Source organism: Carettochelys insculpta, chromosome 7 (genome assembly GCF_033958435.1).
Source record: "Carettochelys insculpta isolate YL-2023 chromosome 7, ASM3395843v1, whole genome shotgun sequence".
Taxonomy (NCBI): domain Eukaryota; kingdom Metazoa; phylum Chordata; order Testudines; family Carettochelyidae; genus Carettochelys; species Carettochelys insculpta.
In genome coordinates, this window is record NC_134143.1 from 964,766 (window position 1) to 976,811 (window position 12,046).

Genomic DNA, 12,046 nt, shown 5'->3' on the forward strand with positions numbered 1-12,046 from the left:
TGTGAAACTGTTTCTGCCCCCTAGGCCAGAGGCCCTGGTGAATGCTCGGTGGGCCGAGGCTGGTCAGGAACACTGCCAGACAGCTGGTGGGGTTTGCTGCCCTCCCCTTTCCTCAGCCCCGGCCCCGGCAGTGTCCCTGGAAGCTGTGTGCTTGGGCGGCTGCTCAGGAGAGATGCAGGTGCTGCCTGGCTAATTAGCAGAGCCCCACAGGCAGCAGCCGGTGTTTCTCTTGGAGGTGCACATGTGCCCAGGCCTTGGTGCACAGAACAAAATGTATTCGACGTCCCCAGGGAACATTCGAGGGAGCTGTGGCCCTGGGGCAGCAGATGGTGGGGGAGGGGGATCATTCTGCCCCAGTGAAAGTTCCATGGGGCAATCCATGGCCATTTACCACAGCCCTGTATCCCCCAGAGCCCCCTTCAACCCATCTGAGGTGTGTCAGGAGCCCAGCCAGGGGATGAGGACGAGGGCCCCTCCTGGAGTGAGACTGAGTTTAAGGACTTCTGACACTCTGGGGAATGAGGAGCTGCTGCTCCACATGACTGGCTGGTGCCAGGATGCTGCAGCCTTCAGCCACCTGTTCTCTGGCCTGAGCTCCAAGGGTCACCCCACCTGAGCAGCTGAACTACTGGGGAGAAAAGTGAAGGAACTGTGGCAGGCCGACTGCCAGGCCCAGGATGAGGCCAGCCACTCGAGGGGCAGTGGCCGCTACCTGCCCCACTTCCAGGAGCTCAACGGCCGCCTGGGACCCAAGGAGGCAGCACTGACCACCCACGTCCTACAAACCACCAGGTCAGATGGCGCTTGCCAGGGGGCTGCAGGAGGTGTCAGGACCAGTATCAGGCAGCAGCTCCCACCCAACAGGCACAGGAACAGAAGCCCAGAGCCATGACAGGGGTTCCAGCAATGGGGTCCTCATCATCTCTGTGTCCTGAGAGGTCTCCATCTGGGCCCCCTCCACCTGGGCCTCCCTTCAGTTCCTCTAGGGACACCAAGGTAGGTTTCGTGCATGTTGGATGCCTGGCACAAGGGGAGGGGAGGCCAGCAGTGGCCCACTCACACAGCCACCAGCTCCAGTCTGGATGCACCCCACATGGCTGTGCTCCCTGAGCCTCAATGGGGGCCTCATGCAACACTCAGCACCTGCCCCTGAGGACAGCACCACAGGCTGCATGCCCAGGGATGGAGGCTGAGCTACACTGCATATGTCCCACCCTCGCAGGGACCCCCCAGCCACACAGATCCCTCAGGGACCCCGGGCCAGATGGGGGGACAAGGTGGAGTGGGGCACACAGCCCCCAGGGCCAGGTCATGGTACTGATGGCCTTTCCCTGGGTCCCCTTCTGTCTCCAGAGCTGCACCGTCCAGGGGCCAGACAAGGCCTGTACACAAGCCAGAAAGGCCCAAACCAGAGGGCGAGGGGGCTGGAACTGCACCCCTAAGAGCGCCCACATGGGGCCAGTGCTGGGGCATGTGCTGGTGCCACTGTGGGGAGGAGGAAGCTGCTGCTGTCACTTCTCACAACACCCCCCTGCAGGACGTGACTGCTGTCATGCAGGAGAGGCTGGTGATGGAGCAGGAGGCCTGGGGTTGGGTGGCAGGCAGCCTGGACACCCTCACACAGGCTGTGACCACGTGCCTGGCTCAGCCTCCCACCCCATCACCAGTCCCTCCCACAGCCCCTGCAGCTCCTCCCTCCACATGTCCCTCACAGTGTCCCACAGTTCCCCCCACAGATCTGCCCACAGTCCCTGACATTGCTGCCCTGCTCCCACCCAGCCTTCCCCCATCCCCTCCCTCCCTTCCTGTAGCCCCCAGTGAGCCCAAGCCTGAGCCCACTGGACCCCTTCCTTGTCCCTACCTCCTGATGGTCCCAGCTCCATCCCAGCCCTTGTGAGAATATGGACTATGGCCTCCCACCCGCTCCCCAGAGCCCTTTCTGAGTTCTGTTACCCCACCCCCTCTCCAAGACCTCCTCTAAGTTCCATTACCCCCACTGCCCACCCCAGGACCCCATTGTCTATAGTCCCCCATCCCTCTTGTCAATCGTTTACTGTTCTGTTTATGCAGTTTGGAATCCATTGCCAGAGTTTCATGAAATACTTTCCTTAGCAACACTCCCTGTCCCTGGTGTCTATTGGGAGGCCGGGAGGGTATGGGAGTGTTGGGGGGGGGGGTTGATAGTGAGAGTTGGGTGCGTGGGAAGGGAGTTGTGGTGGTGGCTGGATGTTCGGGGGTCACATGGGCCCCCGCACAAAGGCCTCCCAGAGGAACTTCCTGACCTGCACCCTGACCCTCTGTGCCTGACAGCATGGGAAAGCAGCCAGCTGCTTGGAGCCGTGGCCAGACCCAAAACCCACCCCTGCATGAACGGCTCTTGCTTTACCTCCACGGTGTTGTGGAGGGAGCAGCATGTACCCACCACATCTGGTACATTGCGCGGGATGACCTCCAGTATCCTGAGGGGGCCCTGAAAGTGCCCTTCAGCCACCTAATATTGCAAGCCCAGTTTAGGAACTAAATAAAAATGTCCTGGCTGGTCTCAGTGTGTCCCATGTAGGGCCACATCAGCCACTCATGCAAGGGGTAAATGGCATTGGGCATTATATAGGGGGGCTAGTGGTGTCCCCATTTGGTAGCTCCCAGGTTGGGATGGATGTCTTCTCCCGCATGCTGCAGCAGAGCCATGAGTTGGAAGATACGGGCATTGTGGGCTCACCCAGACAAACCCACACAGAATGCCATAAATTGCCCCTTGGTGTCCACGCAGGTCTGGAGCACCCCAAAATGGTACCCCTTGCAATTGATGAAGATGCCTGTGCTGCATTCTGGGGCCTGGATAGCAATGTGGGTCCCATCCAGAGCTCTGAAGCACTTGGGGAAGTCCAGCTTCTCAGCCCCCATTAGGGTGACTTGCAGATCCCAGACACGTACAACCCAGTAAAGTAGGTTGTTTTTGATTGCCCAGAAGACCTGAATGGTGTGTGGGGAGAACATGTCCAGGTGTGCGTGGTGGGGTGCTCCATGCATCCCCTTCCCCTCCCCCCACCTGGCCCCAGCCACCCCACGCTGTCCCTCTCCCCTGTCTCTGAGGGTCCCCCTTGCCTGGTAGCCCTCCTCCCCATGGTGGGGAGGTGCCCCAAGCATGCCCTACCTCCAGCAGAACAGCCGCAATGGTGGCCCTGCCCACCCCCAATTGATGGCCAAATGACTGGTGGCTGTCCAGGGTAGTGAGCCTCCACATAGCAATGGCTACCCCCTTGTGCAAGGGGAGTGTGCGCTGCACCTGTGTGTCATGGTGCTGGGGGGCAGGGGAGGGCCAATGACTTAACTCCAGAAATAGCCTCTTTGTCATAGTGAAGTTGTGGGGCCAGCGGGTGTCATTTCAGTCCCCCAGAACCAGCCTGTCCCATCACTCGCTGCTGGAGGGTGGCAGCTCGGAGCAGTGCCTACAGGCTGACCATGGCCTGGATGGGTCGGGCATCAGGGAGTCTCTGGGGGCCATTGTGTGCCACCAAGTGGCTTCTCCATGTGGTTGAGTTCTTGGTCCTCTGGGTACAAGCCAGTCCTTGGCATATGCAGAATGAGTGTGTTTTGGAGGAGCCCTTTAAAGGAGCACCAGGCTGCAGCCCCCAGAAGGGCTTATCTGCCTTGCTAGCGCAGCCACGGCATTTTCTGGCCCTTTTCTCCCAAAAGAGCACCAGGTCACATGTGGCTGCTTCCTTGCAAACCAAGGGCCTGGTCTTTTCAAAGAGCGGCTCACAATCTCCTTTCGCTTGGGGCGTGCGGACGCTCGCTTTCAAAAGCTGATCTGTCAGAAGGTGGCTTTGGAAAGTTTGCCTTTTGACATCACTCTGTGGTTCAGATTCAGCCAGCCACGGAGAAAAGGGTAGAAAAGCAGAACCAGGTCCCCACGTGAAAATTGCAGCATAGTGTAACAAAGGAAATGTGTGTGTATATCAAAAAAGGATAAAATTCTTTTAACAACTAAGGCTACGTCTACACGTGCAGCCAACATCGAAATAGTCCATTTCGATGAATAACGTCTATACGTCCTCCAGGGCCAGCAACGTCGATGTTCAACTTCGACGTTGCTCAGCCCAACATCGAAATAGGCGCAGCAAGGGAACGTCTACACGTCAAAGTAGCACACATCGAAATAGGGATGCCAGGCACAGCTGCAGACAGGGTCACAGGGCGGACTCAACAGCAAGCCGCTCCCTTAAAGGGCCCCTCCCAGACACAGTTGCACTAAACAACACAAGATACACAGAGCTAACAACTGGTTGCAGACCCTGTGCCTGCAGCATAGATCCCCAGCTGCCGCAGAAGCAGCCAGAAGCCCTGGGCTAAGGGCTGCTGCCCACGGTGACCATAGAGCACCGCAGGGGCTGGAGAGAGAGCATCACTCAACCCCCCAGCTGATGGCCGCCATGGAGGACCCAGCAATTTCAACATTGCGGGACGCGGATCGTCTACACAGTCCCTACTTCGACGTTGAACGTCGAAGTGGGGCGCTATTCCGATCCCCTCATGAGGTTAGCGACTTCGACGTCTCGCCGCCTAACGTCAAAGTTAACTTCAAAATAGCGCCCGACGCATGTAGACGCGACAGGCGCTATTTCGAAGTTGGTGCCGCTACTTCGAAGTAGCGTGCACGTGTAGACGCAGCTTAAGAAACAGAAACTTTTAAACACCATTTTCACTCTCTCTGCTCCTGAACATTTCATGCAAAAGCAGCTAACACAATTCTCCCCACTCTAAAAACTTCTTTTAAACTTTACAATAAAAAACAACCACTCAGACTAGGTTCTCTTTTTCTTGCTTCCAAAAGAAAACAAGAACAATCATCAAGAACAAACAGCAGTACTGCTTGTTTACCTCATGCTCTGAAGAGAACACTTCAATTCATCACCATGGTTGGCAAGACCAAGAACACCCACATGCACTTCTCTACCTACACACTACAGAAATGATCCCTAAAAGTACAGTCTAAAACACATACTCCTCAGCTGCACACCCAGCAGAACAGGCACAAGCTTCCTGCCCATGGGGAACATTTTCAAACAGCTGCTTCCACCCTCCTCCAACTAAGGGACAAAAGTCTAAAATCAACCACCCCTTTCGTTGAAGCCCAATTCACCCGCTTTGGGACGCAGTGTATCACAGGTGGTTGCATGTGGCTGTTTTCAGACACACCCCTCCTGATTAGCATACAGCGCCCTTTGGAGTCAATCAAACCCTCTCACTTTTACTTCCCCAATCTGCCACTTTTCTTACAGGCTCTCATGTGACAGGTATCAGGCACAGAGGACTCTGACAGGTTAGTTCCTTCTTGCCAGCTGTGCAGGTGATGTAAAAGGAAAGTAGAGAGGCACTGAAATCAACAGGCACCAATTGAAATGAAAACAAAATAGCAGTAAGTAGCATTTTAAAGACTAACAAAAGAATTTATGAGTTGAGCTTTGGTGGGACAGACCCACTTCTTCAGACCACAGCCAGCCCAGAAAAAGACTCAATATTTTAGACACAGAGAACCAAAAACAGTAATCAAGGTTGACAAATCAGAAAAAAACTATCAATGTGAGCAAATAAGAGAGCAGAGTGGCAGGGCGGGGTGAGGGTCAAGAATTAGATTAAACCAAGTATGCAAAAGAGCCCCTATAATGTCCCAGAAAATTCGCATCCTGGTTGAAACCAAGTGTTACTGTGTGGAATTAGAATATGAAAGAGAGTTCAGCAGTTTCTCTTTCCAAAGCAGACTGAAAATTCTTCTTCAATAAGACGCAAACTCTTCAGTCATTAACGGAATGGCCCACTCCATTAAAAGGTAGACTAACTGTTTTGTGGATCAGGAGTGTTTTGATGTCTGTTTTGTGCCCATTAACTCTTTGTCGCAGAGAGTTTGAAGTCTGTCCAATATACAAAGCACCCGGGCATTGTTGGCACATGATGGCATAAATGATGTTAGCAGAAGAACATGAGAATGTGCCTGTGATTCTGTGAATACTCTGGTTAGGTCCAGTGATGGTATCTCCAGAATAGATATGTGGGTAAAGCTGGTAGTGGGCTTTGTTGCAAGGAAAAGTCCCAGAACTGGTGTTCCTGCGGGATAGACTGTAGATATTGGTCAGAATCCTCGTAAGGTTGGGAAGTTGTCTGGAGAAGAGAACAGGCCTGTCACCAAGGGCCTTCTGGAGTGTGGCATCCCGATTAAGGAGAGGTTGTAAGTCTTTGACAATGCATTGCAGTGGTTTGAGTTGGGGGCTGTAGGTGATGACCAGTGGTGTTCTGTTCTTGGCTTTTTTGGGCCTGTCTTGGAGTTGCTGGTCTCTGGGTATTCGTCTGGTCCTGTCAATTTGTTTTTTTTATTTCTCCTGGTGGGAAATTCAAGTTTATGAATATTTTGTAGAGATCTTGTAGTTTTTGGTCTCTGTCAGTTGGATCAGAGCAAATGCGATTATATCTAAGGGCTTGACTGGAAACAATGGATCTCGTTATGTGTGCAGGATGGAAGCTAGAAGCGTGTAGGTAACTATAGCGATCAGTGGGTTTCCGGTACAGTGTGGTACTGATCAGACCAGCCTTGATTAGTACTGCAGTGTCCAGGACATGTATCTCTTGCGTGGAGTAATCGAGGCATAAGTTGATGGTGGGGTGGAGATTGTAAAAGTCTCTGTGGAATTCTTCTAGAATCTCTATACCATGAATCCAAATCATAAAGATGTCATCAAGGTATCTTAAGTAGAGGAGGGCTAATAGGGGATGAGAGCTGAGGAATCGTTGTCACTTCCACAGCTAGGTCAGTGCAGGGCAGCTGACGTTAAACTAATGGTGTAATATAGACAAGGTCTTTGTCTCACTTCCCAGGTGGTGTTTCCAATTCAGCCGAAGCTGGTGGTGGTGGTCGTATTTGGCTAAAATCAAGGCAACTCATCTTTTAGGCTCTTGTGGACCCAGCTCAGGCATCCTGATGCCCATGGTCTTCCGGCCCCAAATGGTGAAAGCCTGGTCTGTGCCCTTTGCCTTGGGCTGCAAATATTATTTACTAAGCGATGATCCGGCTCTTTCTGGCCCAACCCAATCTGATGAGGCCATTTTTCAGGGCTGGGATGAAAATGGTGTCGGGTCCCAGGAGTTGGGGGTCAATGTTCCCTCTGACCTTTTCCATGCAGGTGTGGAATGCATTTTATGCACACTCGTGACTGAGCAAATGTGCACCATCAGTAGAAACAAGAAACCGAGCTGGGGATGCTCTGCTAACGGGCTGGGGAGCATTGGAAACTCTGCTGAGCACTCGCAGGAGCCCACCGGTTACAGGGAACACCGACGGCGGATGCAGCACAAAGATGGAACTTGCTCAAGTAGGTGATTTTTCTCCCCATGTCTCTTTTTGTAAGGCAGCAAAAAGGGAAAGGTGGCTGGGACCCCCCAGTCGTTTGTCTGCCAACTAGGCCTGATTTGGGACAGAACAATTGTGGTGACTTAACATGGAGTCTTGGCCAGGGGCCTGAGACAGGGGAGCGTAAGAGGGGGAGCAGCAGAAGGCGCTGCTGGAGAGGTGCCAGTGAGTGCACTGTGGTTTGGTGGGAGTGAAGTGAGTTCGCTGGGTGTTTGCCGTTTGATGCTGAGTGCAGGTGATTTCTGTGATGGTGTCAGGTGGGATTGTGTGTCTGGGAGGGTTTGATCCCTTGTTCCCTTGGTTGCCTTTGATCAGCCTGAGGCTCAGCCTGCCCCTGTGTGGCTAAGGAGGGGGAAGGCCTGAGCTGGGTGAGCAGCTTTAAAAGCCAGAGGCAGAGCAATAGGGGAGGGAAGGAAACAGGGAAGTGTAAAAGGGAGTTTGATGGGATCAAGTTAATGCCTTTGGCTCTTTCTGAGCCCCTTGATGCTATTGAAATCTCCACAGCAGTTCCCATCCCCTGTGTGAGCAGAGAGGGACTCAGCCTGTTTTCTTTTCTCCCTTCCCTTCCACACCCCCAGGGCGTTGCAGGCACCACAGACAGGTGTGTGTCTCCCTCCCCTTCCCGTGGCATCATTCTGGCCACAGGCTGAGACCAGCCAACTAACCCAAGGCTCAGCTACCCGGTGGGGCTGCTGACACAGCTCCTGTTCTGCATTACAGAGCTGGCATTCATGCAGTTCTCAGAGCAGAGAAGAGAAGCCTGGTGCAGATGGTGGGTGTTGGCCCCTTGACTGTGTGGTCACACTGCCAGAGTGGGAGGTTCACCTTCACTCTCCCGAGAGGTTCACATCTGAATTCTGCCTCAGTCTTGCCCCTGCTCTAACAGAAATCCAAAGCAACCGCTGGTGCGCTGTTCGGTGAGGCATTGAATCAAGGCCAGGTCAGCATGTGGAGAAAGCCACTCGCCTCAGGAAATGGATTTGAACCCACCTTTCCTTCTGGAGGCCAGAACATCCAGGGAAAGGAAAGACAGTATTTTACATCTGGCACCTTAGACGACGCAGCCATCCCGACACTGCTGGAAAGAATGCTCTTGAGCCACTAATTTTCTTTAATATTTTATGAGTCAGGCAGACAGTTTCCATACGCAACTGTAGCACAACTCTTTCAACACCAAACAGCCATTCTTCAGCACAGCAGGTTTTTATACACAGTCACCCTGACCTAATGCTGGGACGTGCTTTGACTTTAGCTGAAAAGAAATGGATGAAGGAGAAACTGCCAGTTTGCCACCCTGAGGGTTGGAATTCTTCTATCATCATCTTTGCTGGTGGCAACCAAGCACCCAAGTGATGGGAGCTCTTATTGGCTCATATTCTCCCCCATCCTTCGATATTAAAGTTTCATGAAAGGAAAAAAATAACCAAAGAGGAAGAAGGCAGAGCTCTTAAGGATTCTTCCAGAAATGAGCTGGCCCCACAGAAGAGGTAGCAGGACTGTTTCTACCTGGCTTAGAACAAGCAATTATTTACAAGTTCAACCAATGTGCTAACCACGACACTGCAGAAAATACACACTGGTGTTTTGGTGCTTTTATGAACTGTTCACAGGAGCCAGTGCATCAGCAAGTTTCCCTTCGAAGAACGGGCAAGCAAAGGGCACGAAGAACTTCTAAATACTTCATCAATAGCAGTGGTGCAACAGCTTCTCCAATTCGCCTTTCTCACAAGGAGGAGAAACAGAGACAAACTTTGATCCTCTTCACAGAACAGTTTCAGAGCCTCCTGGTGCTCCCCACACACCCCGTCCTCTCCGGCTCCCTTTACTGCCAGCAAACTCAGCCCTCTGAGCAGTTCCACTACGTTTGCAGCTGCCTGTAGGGCCGGAGGTGTCTCTGCCACACAGTCTCTCTGCACTGAGGGCAGGAGGGGGCTGGATCGGGCCCCCCCAGCACTGGCTGAGGCAGGCTGGGCAGAAGTTGTACCCACACTCTGTAATCACTGGGTCCTTGAACTGCTCGAGACAGATGGGACACGTCGCTTCCTCCTGGAGACTTTTCACAGGGCTCACTGCAGCCCTGGCTCCCTCTGGGCTGGGGAACAGGGCTAGTTTCAGCTTCCTCAGTTCAGACTAGGCCCGGCCTGCAGCAAATACTGGGCATTCCCCTTCCCGGAACTGACTCGGCTCTTGGCTGGAGTGGGCAGAGCCAGCTGGTGTCATTGCAGCCCTGGGGCTTTGGGGAAAAGCCGACCACACTTGGGCGCCCAGCCTGCAATCTGCCACTTGTGCTGCTGTGGCAGGTCACTGGGGTTGCATGTGGACACCAGAATCCCCCACTCCTGATAAGCTGCCAGAACTGGGTGTGTCTAAGTGGTGATATTCAGCCCTAGGCAGAATTCAGTGAATTTAATACATGGTTCTGACAGAATTAATATTTATAGTATTTTACATTTATCTCCTGACACGCTCCCTGCTGCAAAGGTTTTATCCATTTCAAAGGGCAGAGCCGTGGGAAGCTCTGCATTGGAGGAGGTGAAACAATCCGGTGCTCAGACAGTAATTACTGAACGGCAGCAGACACCCACTCCAAACTCCAAACCTTGTAACCGTTAAAACCAAAACTGTCAAGAGCACATCTGGAACCCTCAGAACTCCACAGCCTGACATCCAACTCTGCCAAGGGCTCCCGTCGCCTCATTCCTCTGGGCCCTGTCTGTGCCCTTCAGTAATTTGAAACTGGAATTTCAGTTTCTGGAGTGAAATGGATATTTACTGGCATCTACTGATCACAGAATCATAGAGTGCTAGGACAGGAAGGGACCTTGAGAGGTCATTGGGTCGAGCCCCCTGCCCTCATGGCAGGACCAAGTACTGTCTAGACCATCCCTGATACACATCTACCTAACCTGTTCTTAAATATCTCCAGAGATGGGGATTACAGAATCTCCCTTGGCAATTTATTCCAGTGTCTGACCACCCTGAGAGTTAGGAACTTTTTCCGAATGTCCAACCTAGACCTCCCTCGCTGCAGTTTAAGCCCATTGCCTCTTGTTCTATCCTCAGAGGTTAACAAGTACAAGTTTTCTCCCTCCTCCTTATAACATCCTTTTAGATACCTGAAAACCGCTATCATGTCTCCCCTTAATCTTCTTTTTTCCAAACTAAACAAGCCCAATTCTTTCAGCCTTTCTTCATAGCTCATGTTCTCGAGACCTTGGTCATTCTTATTGCTCTTTTCTTGAGCCTTTCCATTTTCTCCACATCTTTCTTGAACTGCGGTGCCCAGAACTGGACACAATACTCCAGCTGAGGCCTAACCAGCGCAGAGGAGAGCGGAAGAATGACTTCTCGTGCCTTGTTCACAACACACCTGTTTATGCATCCCAGAATCATGTTTGCTTTTTTTGCAACAGCATCACACTGTTGACTCATATTAAGCTTGTGGCCCACTAGAGCCCCTGGATCCCTTTCTGCTGTAGTCGTTCCCAGACAGTCGCCCCCATTTTGTATGTGTAAAACTGATTGTTCCTTCCCAAGTGGAGCACTTTGCATTTGTTCTTATTAAACTTCATCCTGTTTGCCTCAGACCATTTCACCAATTTATTCAGATCATTTTGAATTATGACCCTATCCTCCAAAGCAGCTGCAACCCCTCCCAGCTTGGTATCATCTAAAAACATAACACTTGTACTTTCTATGCCAATATGTAAATCGTTGATGAAGATATTGAACAGAACCGGTCCTAGAACAGATCCCTACAGAACCCCACTTGTTATACTTTTCCAGCAGGATTGAGAACAAATAAGAACTACTCTCTGAGTACGATTATCCAGCCAGTTATGCACCCACCTTATAGAAGCCTCATCTAAATTGTATTTGCAGAGTTTTTTTACTAGAATATCATGTGAGACAGTATCAAATGCTTTACTAAAGTCTAGGTAAACCACATCTACCACTTCTCCTCTATCCACAGGGCTCGTTATCTTATCAAAGAAAGCGATCAGATTGCTTTGACATGATTTGTTCTTTACAAATCCATGTTGGCTGTTTCGTATCCCCTTACCACCTTCCAAGTGCTTGCAGATGATTTCTTTAATTACCTGCTCCATCATCTTTACTGGTACCGAAGGTAAGCTGACTGGCCTGTTGTTTCCTGGTTTATTCTTATTCCCCTTTTGATAGATGGGCACTATATTTTCCCTTTTCCAGTCTTCTGAAATCTCTCCCTTCTCCTATGATTTTCCAAAATGATAGCTAAAGGCTCAGATACCTCCTCTATCAGCTCCCTGAGTATTCTAGGATGCATTTTGGCAGGCCCTGGTGACTTGCAGACATCTCATTTTTTGCAGTGATTTTTAACTTGTTCTTTTTATATTTCAACTTCTAACCCTACCCCTTTCCCACTAGCATTCACTGTGTTAGGCAATCCTTCCTCAGACTTGTCAGTGAAGACCAAAACAAAGAAGTCATCCACCCTAAGACTCTTGAACAACAAAGGAACATAAAAAATGTCTCTGTCTGTCTGTCTGTCTGTCTGTCTGTCTCTTGAAAATCTTGTGCCCTGCATGGATCAATCTCATTTTTGAATAGTTTTCCTAAATTCTGAGGTCTCAGAGGTATGTCACTATGCTGTGAAGGGCACAA

The 12,046-nt window shown here is 51.4% G+C and overlaps 1 pseudogene; it reads right to left on the reverse strand.

Moving 5' to 3' along the window:
* Positions 1-4,795: 4,795 nt before the first annotated feature.
* LOC142016247 (small nucleolar RNA U3) lies at positions 4,796-4,995 on the reverse strand (annotated as a pseudogene).
* Between the last annotated feature and the right edge of the window lie 7,051 nt (positions 4,996-12,046).